Source organism: Pelobates fuscus, chromosome 13 (assembly GCF_036172605.1).
Source record: "Pelobates fuscus isolate aPelFus1 chromosome 13, aPelFus1.pri, whole genome shotgun sequence".
Taxonomy (NCBI): Eukaryota; Metazoa; Chordata; class Amphibia; order Anura; family Pelobatidae; genus Pelobates; species Pelobates fuscus.
This window is the reverse complement of record NC_086329.1, coordinates 112,500,620-112,517,163: the sequence shown is the minus strand read 5'-3', so window position 1 is coordinate 112,517,163 and position 16,544 is coordinate 112,500,620.

The window sequence follows — 16,544 nt, the reverse complement described above, 5'->3', positions numbered from 1 at the left end:
ATCCTTATTGATTCTATCTGGTACCAGGGTTGTTTACTTGAGTCAGAGCTGTGAAATTTATGTATATGGGAGATTATGTTAGCGCTATATATATCTTTAATTAGTGGAAAGGCCATTCCTCCTTGATTAATTTTCTTTGTTAAAACTTGGGATTTTATTCTTGGTGTTTTCCCTTTCTAAATAAAATTAGAGAAAGAATGTTGGAGCATGTCCAGCCATGGTTTTGGTACTTTCAGTGGGATCATATTAAACAAATAAGTCCATTTAGGAATAACATATGCTTTTATTGTGTTGACTCTTCCCCACCATGAAATTTCCAAAGGGCGCTATTCCCTTAAAATCTTATTGGTATGTTTAAGTCGTTTTAGAAAATTAATTTCTAATATATTCTGAGGATTCGCCGTAACCATAATTCCCAAATATTGGAACTCTTTTTTAGTCCAATGAAAATTATATTTCTCTTGACGAGAGGCTAAAATACGAAAATTTATGTTACCGTATATACTCGAGTATAAGCCGACCCGAATATAAGCCGAGGCCCCTAATTTTACCCCAAAAAACTGGGAAATCTTATTGACTCGAGTTTAAGACTAGGGTGGGAAATGCAGCAGCTACTGGTAAATTTCTAAATAAAATTAGATCCTAAAAAAAATATATTAATTGAATATTTATTTACAGTGTGTGTAAATAATGAATGCAGTGTATGTGTGTATGAATGCAGTGTGTGTGTATGAGTGCAGTGTGTGTGCAGTGTGTGTATGAGTGCAGTGTGTGTATGAGTGCAGTGTGTGTGAATGCAGTGTGTGTGTGAATGCAGTGTGTGTATGAGTGCAGTGTGTGTATGAGTGCAGTGTGTGTATGAGTGCAGTGTGCGTATGAATGCAGTGTGTGTGCAGGGGCGGACTGAGAACCCTCAGGGCCCCCGGGCAAAATCAAGTCAAAATCAAGGGCCCCCTTACAGGCCCCACCCATACTCCGCAGCAAGCGCCACCCATGTCCCGCCTCCATGCACCGCCTCCAGCCACACCCTACACAATCTTTAGACACAAGGAACAAAAGTGCAATAATCCCTTCAAGGCCCCAGTAGAGACTACAATTGAGGGCTAATGGGCCATGGAGGGGGGTCTTTCTAGCAGAGGCTATCTCAGTGTCCTTTAGAGAGTGTGTTAGAAAGAATCCCCTCCAGGCCCTATTAGAGACTACAATGGAGTCTAATAGGCTTGGAAGGGGGTCTTTCTAACAGGGGCCATCTCAGTGTCCCTGCTGGAAACAGTCGCCTCCAGGCTCCAGTAGAGACTACAATTGAGGGCTAATGGGCCATGGAGGGGGGGAGCATTCTAGCAGAGGCTATCTCAGTGTCCTTTAGAGAGTGTGTTAGAAAGAATTTCCTCCAGGTCCCATTAGAGACTACAATGGAGTCTAATGGGGCCTGGAGGGGGGTCTCTCCAACACTCTGGTTCCTATTCACAATATAGCAACACAACATAGCTGATACCTAGGCCAAGTTGGCTCCTCTTACCTTAATTACTGTTGCTGGCTGGCAGTCTGTGGGCTTGCTGGAAGGCTGTGGGCTTACTGGCTGCGGCTGGCAGGCTGTGGGCTTGCTGGCTACTGCCGGCAGGCTGTGGGCTTGCTGGCTGCGGCTGGCAGGCTGTGGGCTTGCTGGAAGGCTGTGGGCTTACTGGCTGCGGCTGGCAGGCTGTGGGCTTGCTGGCAGGCTGTGGGCTTGCTGGCTACTGCCGGCAGGCTGTGGGCTTGCTGGCTGTGGCTGGCAGGCTGTGGGCTTGCTGGCTGCGGCTGGCAGGCTGTGGCTTGCTGGCTGTGGCTTGCTGGTTGGCAGGCTGTGGCTTGCTGGCTGCGGTTGGCAGGCTGTGGGTTTGCTGGCTTTAAGCCTAACTGGTGGCCTGTAGGCTGGCTGGCTGTCTACTGGCCAGCCTGTGGGCTGGCTGGCCTGTGGGTTGGCTGGCTTGCTGGCTACTGGGGCACTCGTAGATTATTCAAAGAAATAATCCATGCACAATAACCACTACTACTCTGTGTAGTCGTTATGGTGCCAGGAGGGCCGGGCCCCCCTCCCAGAGTAAGTAGTCAAACCGTTTAAGAACAGTTTGACAACTTACCTGGGGTCTGCTGGGATATGAGGCTGTAGTAGGGTATAGGAGCAGTGGTGCAATGTGTAAGGGGTGCAGTGTGTGTGAAAGGTTCAGTGTGTGTGAGGGGGTGTAGTGTGTGAATGTGCAGGGTGTGTGGGGCAATGTGTGTACGAGGGGGCTGTGTATGTGTGTGGCAATGTTAGTATGGGGGGCTGTGTGTGTATGGGTGGGCAGTGTATGTGTGTGTGTGGCAATGTGTGTAAATGTGTATGGTGTGTGTGGGGGCAGTGTGTGTGTATGGGGGGCAGTGTGTGAATGTGTATGGTGTGTGGGGGCAGTGTGTTTATGGGGCTAAAGTTCACTCTCACCACTGCGACCACCAGGAATCCCTTGTTTACTCTCGCAAGAGCCGTAACGTTGCCGTGGTAACCGCGGCAACGATCTGTGCTCGCGCAAGAAGGACCCAGAGGAGCTGCAGGCTGAGCTCCCGGGTCCTCTCTTCCTCCCTCCCCTGCCGGCTGCCCGCACGGTGCCTGCGGACAGGGGAGGGGGCAATTGCCCTCCTCTTACTCCCCCCTCCCCCTCTTCTTACTCCCACTCTCTTCTTACCCCCCTTCTTACTCTACCCCTCTTCTTACTCCCCCCCTCCCCCTCTCCTTACTCCCCCTTCTTACTCTCCCCCTCTTCTTACTCCCCCCTCCCCCTCTTCTTAGTCCCACCTCTTCTTACCCCCTCCCCGCTCTTCTTACCCCCCTCCCCCCTCTTCTTACTCCCACTCTCTTCTTACCCCCCTTCTTACTCTCCCCCTCTTCTTACTCCCCCCTCCCCCTCTCCTTACTCCCCCTTCTTACTCTCCCCCTCTTCTTACTCCCCCCTCCCCCTCTTCTTACTCCCACCTCTTCTTACCCCCTCCCCCCTCTTCTTACCCCCTCCCCGCTCTTCTTACCCCCTCCCCCCTCTTCTTACTCCCCCTTCCTCTTTTTACTCCCCCCTCCCCTCTTCTTACCCCCTTTACTCCCCCCTCTCTTCTTACTCTCCCCTCTTCTTACCCCCCTCCCCCCTCTTCTTACTCCCCCCTCCCCCTCTTCTTATCCCCTTCTTACTCCCCCCTCCCTTCTTACCCCCTCTCTCTCTTCTTACCCCCTCCCTCCTCTTACCCCTCCCTCTCTCTTCTTACCCCCTCCCTCTCTCTTCTTACCCCCCTCCCTCTCTCTTCTTACCCCCTCTCTTCTTACCCCCCTCCCTCTCTCTTTTTACCCCCCCTACTCCCCTCTCTCTTTTTACCCCCTCTCTCTTTTAACCCCCCCTCCCTCTTTTAACCCCCCCTCCCTCTTTCTTTTAACCCATCTCTTTTAACAACCCCCTCTCTCTTTTAACCCCCCCTCCCTTTTAACCCCCCCTCCCTCTCTCTTTTAACCCCCCCTCCCTCTCTCTTTTAACCCCCCCTCTCTCTTTTACCCCCCCTCTCTCTCTTTTACCCCCCTCTCTCTTTTAACCCCCCCTCCCCCTCTCTCTCTCTTTTTACCCCCTCCCCGTAGCGTGGCCGAGCTGCTCTGCGTCCGCGGTGCCGGCCGGAGTGATAGGAAGGTGCACACACACTGAGTGTGCACCTTCCTGTCAGTCCGGCCGGGTACAGGAAACAGAAACTCCTGTTCCGCGCGGAACAGGAGTTTCTGTTTCCTGTACCCGGCCGGACTGACAGGAAGGTGCACACTCAGTGTGTGTGCACCTTCCTATCACTCCGGCCGGCACCGCGGACGCAGAGCAGCTCGGCCACGCTACGGGGAGGGGAGGTGAGAAGCTGCAGCCGCCTGCAGAGCTAAGAGAGCGCTCAGGCGGCTGCAGCATTTAAAGGGGCGGCCGGGCCCCCCTCCCGGCCGGGCCCTCGGACCATGTCCGAAGTGCCCGACCGGTCAGTCCGCCCCTGTGTGTGTGTATGAATGCAGTGTGTGTGTATGAGTGCAGTGTGTGTGCAGTGTTTGTATGAGTGCAGTGTGTGTATGAGTGCAGTGTGTGTGTGTGAATGCAGTGTGTGTGTGTGAATGCAGTGTGTGTATATGAGTGCAGTGTGTGTATGAATGCAGTGTGTGTATGAGTGCAGTGTGTGTATGAGTGCAGTGTGTGTATGAGTGTGTGTGTGTGAGTGCAGTGTGTGTGTGAGTGCAGTGTGTGTATATGAATGCAGTGTTAGTGTGTGTGATGCAGAGTGTGTTTGTGTATGTGTTGGTGGGGGGTGGGCATTTTGATTGTTATTTTATTATTATTTTGATCATGTTTTGTTATATTATTATTTATTGTATAGTAATTATTATTTTTTTTTATATTATTTTTTTATTATTATTTTTAATATTGTATTATTATTATTATTATTATTAATTTATTTATTTTTTCGTCCCCCCTCCCTGCTTGATCCATGGCAGGGAGGGGGGCTCTCCTTCCCTGGTGGTCCAGCATTGGTAGTTCAGTGGGGGGGGGGGGCTGTGGGGGCTGTGAGAGAGCGTTACTTACCTCTCCTGCAGTTCCTGTCAGCTCTCTCCTCCTCCGCGCCATCCGGTCAGCACCCTCAGTCAGCTCACACTGTAAGTCTCGCGAGAGCCGCGGCTCTCGCGAGACTTACAGTGTGAGCTGACCGAGGTGCTTAACGGACGGCGCGGAGGAGGAGAGAGCAGACAGGAGCTGCAGGAGAGGTAAGTAACGCTCTCTCACAGCCCCCATAGCCCCAGTCTGTATTATGGCAATGTAAATTGCCATAATACAGACTATTGACTCGAGTATAAGCCGAGTTGGGGTTTTTCAGCACAAAAAATGTGCTGAAAAACTCGGCTTATACTCGAGTATATACGGTAATTGTTAAAGCTATAGTTTTATGAAGATTTATCTTATAATTCGATATGTCCTCATAATTCTTAATCTCTTTCAAATTAAAGAGAGATATTTTCGGGTCTGTTATTGAGATCAATACATCGTCTGCGTATAAGCATATCTTTGCTTCTACTCCTTCAATCATCACGCCTCTTATTTCCTGATTTTCTCTGAATGATATAACTAACGGTTCGATTGAAAGAACGTATAACAGGGGTGATAATGGACATCCATGTCTCGTTCCGTTGTTAATATCGAACCATTCAGAGCATATATCATATCCTATTATTCTCGCAGATGGACCTTTATATAGAGCCTTAGTCGCAAGTGCAATCCATCCCTTGAAACCAAATGCATTCAGAACTCTATTCATATATCCCCATCCGACCCTGTCGAAAGCCTTCTCTGTATCAAACGACAGGGTCAGAAGGGGCGTCTCCGTTAAATGAGCATATTCAAATAAATCGATAATTCTACGAGAGTTATCGCTCGCATGGCGACCTCTAACAAACCCTATTTGATCTATATGTATCAATTCAGGGAGTATTAAGTTGATTCTATTAGCTAACATTGCAGCATATCATTTAATATCTATATTTATTAGAGAGATAGGCCTGTAGTTTGTTATTTCTGTTGCTGTTTTATTAGGTTTCAAAATAGGTTTTATATTGGCTCTCAATAATTCTTGAGTTATTTTGCCAGAAGAGGCAACCTCATTAAACATTGCAGTCATATTAGGTATTATAGTTTTTTTTTAATAATTTAAAGAATAAATTTGAAAATCCATCAGGGCCCGGAGCTTTTGATAATTGTAGATTATTTATAGCTTCTTCTACTTCTATCTGTGTTATTTTTTTATTTAGTTTTTCTTTTTGAATTAAGGTAATTTTAGGAATTTTTATTTTATTTAGATATTTTTCTATTGCTTGCTCTGTAGGTGTATGTTGCAGGTTATATAATTTTTCACAATATTTCCTAAATGAATCGCCTATATCTTCTGGGGACAGCAAAACTTTTCCATCATCAATAATTTTATAAATCTTATTTTCCATTTTATTTTTTTTAAGTCGATCTGTCAGTAATTTGTCTATTTTATTACTTCGATAGTAAAATTTAATTTTAAGTCGTTTCAAATTAAATTCTATTCTTTCAAGCATCTTTTGATTTATCATGCTTTTATATTTTTTTTATCTGAATTATTGTATCTTGTGAAAAGTTTTTGTTATTTTGAGCTTGAAGTTTATATAGTTGTAGATAAAGTTCAGATATTGACGCCCCTCTCATTTTTTTCTCATAGCTCGTGAGCTTTATAAAATGTCCTCTGGTGACTGCTTTATATGTATACCATACATTTTGATTAGATGTTGTTTCAGGAAGATTTTCCTTAAAAAACAATTCAGAAAGATTTTTTATGTATTCTTTATTTAGTTTTTTTGCTAATAGAAAATCATTAAGTTTCCATGGTGAAAAATCTTTTTTCCTATTTTCTTTAATTTCCAATATAAGAAGATCGTGATCTGACCATGTATTAATCTCAATTTTGATAGTTTTTAATCGTTTTAAGAGATCCAAATCTCCCCAGCACATATCTATCCTTGCTGAGGTTTTATGAGCCGTTGAAGTGTGGGTATAATTACGTTCAATGGGATGGAAAATTCTCCATAGATCAAAGATATCATTTTTTTTGCCAGGTTACCTAGGGAAGCTGCTTGATTAGCAAGGTTTCTATCTATGTGTTGACCAGGTTTTATTTGTTTATCTAATTTAGGGTCAGCCACACAGTTAAAATCACCTGCTATCAGCAGTATTCTTTTACGGATTGTTTCTACTCTTCTCATTATTTTCGATAGGTATCTAATTGGGGCTTTATTAGGTAAATAGATATTGAGTAAAGTATATTGAATCTCATTGATCTTTCCTATCCATATAATAAATCTCCCTTCTATATCACATTCAGAATAATTGCATGAATAATTAATCAGAATGGAAAACAATATTGCAACCCCCCCTTTTTTTTATTTGATCTGAAGCTTCAGCAATAATTTTATAACTTTTTATAGTTCTAATAATGGTTATCTTGTTTTTTCCAATGGGTTTCTTGGATAAAGGAGATTTGAGCTTTTTCTTTTAGTAAGGTATTATATAAATAAGCTCTTTTATTTGGGGAGTTGAGTCCCTGAACATTAATTGATATCAGTTTTAGCATTTTTAGTAGTTAATTTCCAACCGATCCCCTGTAAGTTAGCAATTTCTATTAACCATTTCGTTTTCAACCAAGTATATATACAACTACATTTAAAAACAAACCGCAAATAATTCAAGATGCTAAAAAGCATCATACATATATAGATACTGCCTACTGTGCAGCACCTACGTATTGGAATACAACAAGATTCCAACATTAAAGTATCATATGGATACCCACAGGGAGGGATCCCTTGTTGGAGACGAGAGGGGACAGTATATCAAATAGAGAGAAGAGAGGGGGGAGAAAGGAGGAGAAAAAAAAAAGGATCTCTCCCTTCTCTCTCCCCTCTCCCCTCTCTCCTCCCGCTAAAAAAAATAGATAGTTAAATTGTTTCCTTAATTTAACACCGTGCCTTTTCTCTACTTCAAAACATTTTAGATTTTTAACTTTCAATGCATAATTTCTGTGCTATATTACTTTAGCTTAGCATCATTTCTAGTGCCATATTTCATTAGTTTACAGTGCATGACTTCTCGTGTTATATTACATTAACTTACAGTGCCTAATTTCTCGTGGTATATTACATTAACTTACAGTGCTTAATTTCTCGTGGTATATTACATTAACTTACAGTGCTTAATTTCTCGTGGTATATTACATTAACTTACAGTGCTTAATTTCTCGTGCTATATTAGATTGGCTTACAGTGCATGGTTTCTCATGCTATATTACATTAGCTTGCAGTGCATGATTTCTCGTGCTATATTACACTAGTTTACAGTGCATAATTTCTTGTGTTATATTACATTAACTTAGTGCTATATTACATTAACTTACAGTGCTTAATTTCTTGTGCTATATTACATTGGCTTACAGTGCATGGTTTCTCATGCTATATTACATTAGCTTGCAGTGCATGATTTCTCGTGCTATATTACACTAGTTTACAGTGCATAATTTCTTGTGTTATATTACATTAACTTACAGTGCATAGTTTCTCGTGTTATATTACATTAACTTACAGTGCATAGTTTCTCGTGTTATATTGTGTTAGATCAAATCTTGTACTATTATACTCAATTACGATATGTACTTTATATAGAGATTCCACAAAATTATTTTCAAACCAATTGTAATTAAAATAGTTAATGTGTAGTGATAAATTACACTAAGTCTAATCTTATAGTCCTGTAAATAGACTGTGATATGTGCATACTCTGGACAGTTACCAACTCCATATTTCCCGCTTTTCTTTCTCTTCCTTTTTTCCTTTAATGTCCTTCTAAGACTGTACTATTAAAGTGTTTTAGCATTTAGTAATCGTTGTGGAGTAGTGGGCAATTTATAGTGAGTGTCTGATGTTTTAATTTTTCAGTCCTTTTTTCATTTTCTTCCTCTCTTTTTCCTTTCCCCTTTTCCCTCTCGATCCAGTCTTTCACTTTCAGTTTTCTATTAGTTGTGTCAGCCATTCATTGGCTTTCTCATATGTTGTAAATGAGGTCCATTCGTTGCGGTAATATATTTGAAGGGAAGCAGGATGTCGCCATCTGAACCTCAGATTATGTTTTATTAACATTGGAAATATTGGTGAGAAATTTCTTCTTTTAGCTCTTGTATAAAAAGAGATATCTGGAATAGCGAATATCTCTTTGAATTTTCCTTCTGTTGATCTGTTATTTTTTAGGGCTGACAAAATTAGATTTTTAGTGTCATATGAATGAAACGCCACTATTACATCTCTTGGAGAATCATTTTTGATATTTGTGGGCTTGAAGATTCTGTGACATCGATCCATTATTAATTCATGGGGATCAGGTGATAACTTGAGGGAGATGAACAGTTCTTTCAGAAAGTCCTTCAATTTATCATTTGTTATACTTTCTGGAATATTTCTGAATTTTAAATTTGTTCTTCGGGCCCGATCTTCTAAATCTGCTATTGTAACTTCCAATTGCTCCAGTTTGCGCTCCATTTCTATATGGGCATCTTTAAAGGATTGAATCTGAAATTCTGTATGATCTTGTTTTTCTTCTATTGTTTGTATTCTAGTTAATACCTTGGAGATATCATTTTTGAGATCAATAGAATTTTCCTGGATCTCTTTTTTTATCTCTTTCAAAGTATTATCCAACAGTGATTTTATGATTTCTATAGAAATAGTCGCTAGTTCTATGGGCGGCGCGGTCGTCTCAATAAAGGAGTCTGGAGAGGGATCTTCATTAGTGTCTTGAGTTTTTTGAGGAGAGAAAAATGTGGATAGTCTCTTTTCTTGTTTTGAGGATTTCTTTTCCATTTTTGATGTTACTTTAGGTTCCTGCGATCGTTTAGAAGCCATTTTAAGAAGAGAGAGAGAGGGGTTGTTCTTTAAATTCAAACTTATTTTCCGAGGTTCTTTACTTGTTTGGAGCAAAGTTACACTTCTGAGCTTATCTTTGTGTCGACTTCTCTCTCGTTTTCTTGGTTTTGTCTTATTTCTCCGATTATTTTTAGCAATTTAGCTAATATACCAAGTTAATTTCTTTCAGGTCTTACTCTCTCTTTATTATCAGAACAGTTCTTTTGAGAGCTATCGAAATTATATGGGGAGAAGCCGTATAATTAATTATTGGGGTATAGGGGATATAGAGTATATTTATTTCCGTTCTTTCTGTTTTCAATTAATTTCGTGCTCCCTCTCATATATGTTCTTTCCCCTTTACTTTCTCTTTTCCCTTTTTCTTTTTCCTTTTCCCCTTTCCCCCTCTCTCCTTCGTTCTGCTCTTCCTTTAGATTTTGTAATATTTATATTATATTTGTGTTTTTTTTCCCTTTCTTTCCTCTTCACCTTTCCTCTCCTTCCCTCCCTTTTCTTTTTCTTTCTCTCCCCTCCTTTACATATTACTTTTTTTAAAAATATCTTTATGAAATACACTTGCCCTTTTAATTTCTCCTTCAATGACCTCGGGGGAATAAGCAGCACGGCACCGAGTCAGACCAGGTGTACTGGGAGCTTCATCCCTCGCTCCGCCATCGGCGTGTTGCGGTCACCGGCCCGCCGAGCCTCACGGCCGTGCCCGACCGGCACGGCCACGCCGACAACACGAGCTTACCTGGAGCCCGGAAGGAGCCGGGAACCGCTCCTTCCGTTCTTCCGGCATCACGCCAGAATCAAACATGGCGCCGACCACGTGGTCGCGCCTAAGAGTAGCTCCGCCCCCGAAAATTATACCAACGTGTGCGTGACGTCACAACGTCAACGCACACGCACGTTTTGGGGTCAGAGGTCGCCCTCTGACCAATCATAGCCTAGAGAGGGGTATTTAAACCCCTAGCTTTTCCCATTACTTTGCCATGTCGTGGTTTCAGTTTCCTGATTTCCTGAGAGTGCTATTTCCGTGATTCTGATTTCCTGGTATCTTGATCCTTGGCGTTTCCCTGGTTATTCTGATCTCTGGTTTCCCTGACTTGGCTTGTTTTATCGGTATTGAGTATTTTCTGGCTTCCTTGACCTCGGCTTTCCCTTTGACCATTCTCTGTCTCTAGCGTATTAGTCCGGCCATTCTAAGGTCCGGTTTACGCTCTATCCTGTTATTTTCCTTTTCTTACCTATGTATATGTTTACATAGTTTCTGCGTGCTGGACCACATTACTAGTCGTGACACGGCGGTAAAAGAAAATCCTCTCCAGACAAGGCGGTGTCCCCAAATCACCCGCGAGGGTATCGTTGACAGGCAAGACAAGATAAGAGGTAAGTAGGAATTGCTTGGAAATTACTTGAGCCGAGCTTCCACTGGTGTATTTTAGTCTTTAGCGGTATTTGAGCGGTGTTTTGCTTAGCGTGGTATCCTGAGGCTGCTACCACGCGCCAATCATCTCCAGCGGCTCCCTCCCCCTTACGGCACGCACACCTTCCGGTCTACGTCATCACACTCCCCATCTCATTTGAAAAAAAACTATTTTTTTTGGCCGATTTTAAAACAGCAACGTGCGCTACACCAAATACCCCCAGAGGAATGGGTTATCATCCTATCCGGCAAATTGTTAGGAAAAGCCAATGAGGCTTTTAGTTCCTTTCCTACGGAGGACATCACCAATTACGCTACGGTGAAGGAAGCATTACTGCTCCGGTATGCCATGAACCCTGAAGCATATCGGTGACAGTTTAGGGAGTCAAAGAGGAAAGGAGGAGACTCTTATACCAAGTGGATCTGCACTCTACACCAGACTGCATTGCATTGGGTGGAGGGTTGCCAAGCAGTAACAGGGGAAGAGGTTTTACAGCTATTCCTACTAGAACATTTCCTAGGGTCTTTACAACCGGCCCTGAAAGAGTGGGTACAGGATAGACGACCGCTCCTCGCTTGGCTGATGAATACACCGACTCCAGGCGCCACGATACATCCTCGCCCTGAGCAGACCATTGTATGACCCCCTCCTAGACCAGAGTTCTGAGCTCCAGTTCCTCCAGTCCCTTCCCGCTATTCCGGACCTCCTAGGTTCTAGCAGAACCAATGCTGGATCAGGTGCCATGGCTGCCACCAACTGGGACATATATGCAACAATTGTCCTCTTGAACCACCCAGATCAAACTGGGGGCGACCACCAGCCAGGCCACAACCTACCCCAGCTGCACTCTGTTTGAAAGCTGAACCTTCGGCAACACCACTGCCAAGAGGTCCTAGTCAATGGGCAACCAACCCAGGGCCTACGAGATACTGGGGCAATGTTAACCCTTCTACAGCGACATTTGGTTCACAACCCTGACCACACCGGAAAAACTGTTGCTGTCCGAGTAGCCGGAGAAGCCAACTATCGGCTCACCACTGCCTGTGTTCATCTGAACTGGGGGGCCGGATCTGGCATTGTGCATGTGAGAATCATGGACAATATACCAACGGAAGTACTGTTGGGCCACTCACCTCCGTCTATGCTCCTGCCGCATCCGCCACCGCCAATCCCGTTACCACCAGTGCTCAAGCCCGCATCCCCGAGTACAACCCACCGGTCGGGATGACCATGGCCATGATGACCCTAGCCTGGGATACCCAAGAAGAGTTTGGAAGGGAGACTAGGACTGACCCCTCCCTTAAGTATCATCTTAAGGCACAGACAGGTCAGCAGGGATTGGAAGGGGAACGGTATATATGGGAACAGGATAAGTTGTATCGGGTGTCAGAAACCCGTAGCTCTGGAGTCACCCCCTCGCAGAAGCGCCATTTGGTAGTCCCAAATAAATACCAACTGGAGCTCCTTCGAATCGGGCATGACATCACATTGGCTGGACACTTGGGAATGACTCGCACATCCCATCGAGTAGCCCAGCACTTCTTTTGGCCGGGAGTCTCCATGGATGTGCGACACTATTGCCGGACCTGCAATGTTTGTCAGAGGGTAGGAAATTGCTATCTATGCCAATCATAGAAGAGCCTTCAGCCAGATAGCAGTTGACCTGGTGGGGCCCCTCAAACGACCTAGTCCATCCGGTAAACTGTATATACTTACTGTGGTGGACTATACCACCTGCTACCCGGAAGCCGTCGCTCTGCCCAATATCCAGGTGGACACTGTTGCCAGTGCATTAGTCGGGATATTCACCAGAGTGGGGTTCCCTAAAGAAATTATATCAGACCAAGGGACCCAGCTCACCGCCGAACTTACACATTAGTTGTGGAAGGTCTGTAAGATTAAGTCCCTACTTAGTTCACCATACCACCCCCAGACTAACGGCCTCTGTGAGCATTTCAACGGCACCCTCAAACAAATGTTGAAGACATTCACAGATGAATACCGAGACTGGGAGCACTTTCTGCCTCACCTCTTATTCGCTTATCGAGAGGTGCAGGAATCCACTGGGTTTTCTCCCTTCAAACTATATATGGGAGAAGGGTGCGAGGCCCCCTGGTTCTCATTAGAGAGCACTGGGAGGGAGAAATGGAACGTGAGGGAGCCCCCATAGTATCATACGTATTAGAGCTTCGGGACCGCATGGAGCAGTTAGCACAGATGGTTAAGGAAAACCTCCAGATGGCCCAGGGGCAGAAAAAAGGTATTGTATGAGGGCCCGCCAACGTACGTTCCAGGTAGGGCAGAAGGTATTAGTACTAAAACCCACCAAACACGACAAACTGCAGGCGGCCTGGCAGGGCCCCTACAAGGTGGTAGACCAACCCTGCGATACCACATACGTAATTGCCAGTGACAAAGATGAGAGGGTTCGTAAAGCCTTCCATGTCAACATGTTACAGGAGTATCAGGAAGTATCAGGAAAAGCCGGAAGACATAGCGGCCGTATGCGCCCCAGCCACAGACGATGCGGACAGCCTACCCTTGCCAGATCTATTGGAAAAGAATTAATGCACCGATTCCCTCAGCCAGATAAAACTAGGGGATAGACTAACACCCACAGAAAGGGAACAAGTACACCAACTAAATAGCTCAGTGGGCTAATGCATCATCAACAGAATCTGTTCAACACTTGGGTTGCAGGTTCAAATCCCAGCAGGGTTGACTCACCCCTTCATCCTTCCGAGGTAGATAAAATGAGTACCATTAGATTGGGTAACAACCCCTGGATGTTGGGCTAAGGTAACATTCCCAGGACGTACTTGGAAACCAGCGTAATCTGAATGTACCTTTATTATTATTAATCTCCCGTAAAAGCCAAACCTTCTCACAAGAACCAGGTTTCACCCCGCTAGCCACCCATAGGCTAGAGGGGAGCACAAACCCTCCTGTGGATATGACCGGCCTTTGACCCCAAAAGCAACTACCAGGTTTCCATGTGCATGATTGCTGCTCAGCGCAACTTTTCCTGTCAGGACGGTAATGCTGCTCGACACAACTTTTCCTGTCAGGATGGTAAATGCCATTAACCACATTTTTAAGTGCGGATGAATACGTGACACTACTTACCTGATTGGTTAATGAATGCTTCCAGCCTGCTTCCATCTTCAGCTTGCTCAAAGACTGAACTGGAAGCAAACCGTAAGTTTATGCCCAAGCCATTGCATCGTTTGGAGTCAACCCGGTTTGGATCTATTCCACTACTTAATATTTAGTAAGTTTTCGCATCTGTTTGGCTGTTTTTGTACAGGCTCACAAATACACATGCATTCATTGCTAATGGTGCTTTCGGGTCTTTCACTCGCACGAACAGGTGCCCACTTTCGGCTCCCTTCTCATATACCAGCCAATACATGCTATTTTAGGCATTCGTATCAATTCGTACAAACTGTTTGGGTTAAACATATCAGAAATGCACAAACACCTGTTTAAAGTAGAGGGTGTTTGTGCGATTACTTCCGAATGTCTTTCAAGTCTAAGTCCAGAGGCTACACAAATTTAAATTAATTGGTTGTATATTTTGACTATTCCTAGTTAACCCTACTGGTTAAATATGATATTGCAGTTTAATTTTACATTTTGCATGTTGCAGCATTATCTTAGCAGGAGGTTGAAGTTATATTTAATATTTAATGCTGAAACCTGCTATTTGGTTTGTGTTGTTATATGATACCCGCAGGTTCATTTAAGAACTGTTATTCAGGGGCATTTGATCCTGTCTTTTGGCAGCTCATCAAAGTTCTCACTTCTAGGTTTGTCCCATTTTGTTCAGTAATTATGCTATAACCTTAAAGCCTCCTCAGTTGTTTTATGGTCATGGTTCACTTTATTTAGGTGACACTATCTGTCCAGCCTTTTTCAAGTCACAAGGTGACTCATCATTTCGTGGCAACATTTGCCATTTTTACCTCGTATGTAGCAATGCGAGTAAGTTACTTTAAATTACGTGGGTCCACGATCTGGCCCACATGTATTTTTACATTATTAGATACTATCCTAGGTTTCTGTACCTTACTACTCCCTTCCCCTTCCTCTACTTCTGCTGTGCATTAATATTTCAGATTCTTTCGGTCTCAGGTAGAACATTTACATGTTACTTACATTTCTTAGTCCCTATTAGCAGATGTTACTGGCTTTTAGGGTTCCAGGTGTCCAATAGAGTATATTTTCCGGCCTCTATGCCATAGGCTAGTGGTTCAGTGAGGCCATCACCCATCCTCATACTCCGAGGTATACGCCCATCGGTCCAATGCATAGGTTGCATAGAGAGAGCCTCACCTCTCACTCCCATACTATCTTCTGCTTTAATTTTCACCAAGAGGCCACCACACTGCCACAAAGCTCAGTGGCCACAAAATCCTCTCGGGCCAATGCATAGTTAGAGTCTCTCAAGCCACTTGGCAACTAGCAGGTCCTCACCTGTCACCCTTTTAGTGGAATTTTGCACCGCTTGGCAATAGCTAGTCTGCCAGTACTAATTAGATTTCCCACTAATAGTAATAGTACTGATAGGGATGTGTATTGCTCTGTCTATCCAGAGAAATGAGAGGAACTGGACGTGTATATGCACAAGCTGGTGGATCTGGGGCACAAATATGGTGTTATGGCCTTCTATGATTACCACCGTTGATTTTCAGTAAAAGTGGCTGCAGTTTTTACTCAGTTTAACTTCAATATGAATTGGAGTAGACTAGATACAGAGTTATTCTGCAGACACTTTGCAGGTCTCAGAGCTCGGCTTATGCAGTCACAGTCAACGAACTTATGGCCTAACATGGCAGAAGTTTCACAAGGCCACTCGGTTCCTTACACATCTTTGAAATCTGATAAGGTAATTAAGGATAAGATAGGTTGGGGCATTGGCTTTCTGTGCAAGTCCCAAAGTTGCAATAAATTCAATGCTGGTACTTGTGGTTTCTGTTCTTGCAGGTTATCGCACGTTTGCTCCTACTGTTTCCGGGCTTATGCCAAATCCATGTGCCTAAATAAAATGTTCCCTAAATCCTACCTCACAAATATTAATGTTATGTATTTTGCTGAACTATTACAATACCACCCCTCACAACACTTGGTTAACTAACTTATTGGTGGGTTATCATAGGGGTTTCATACACTTGCCATCTGGTACGCTGGAATGCAATCATTTGCAGACTGCGCTAGCAGATACAGAATCGATTGATAAACAAATCAAGATAAGGTTAGAAAAGGGATTTGTTTTCAGGCCTTTTAGGACCCCTCCTTTTACTTCTTGGAGGACAAATTCTATTGGTATAGTCACTGGTTGTAACGGACCGTTTCAGCAGACAAGGGGTTAAAACCGCTTAGACGATAATCCCCTTTTCAGAGACAGGCACAGCTACTGTAGAATCACCAAAACTCACGAATGGAATACAAGTGAATGCACCAAACTCCCGAACTGCATACAAGGGAATAAGGTAGCACTCCAAACTCCCGAACTGGAACCTCACGAATAGCTGCCAGCAGACGAACAGGAAAAGCATACAATCAGCTTACACGCCTGGCAATCAGTCTTCAACAGCATACAGTGAATCCCCCCAAGAACGAGACAAGGCTCCGTG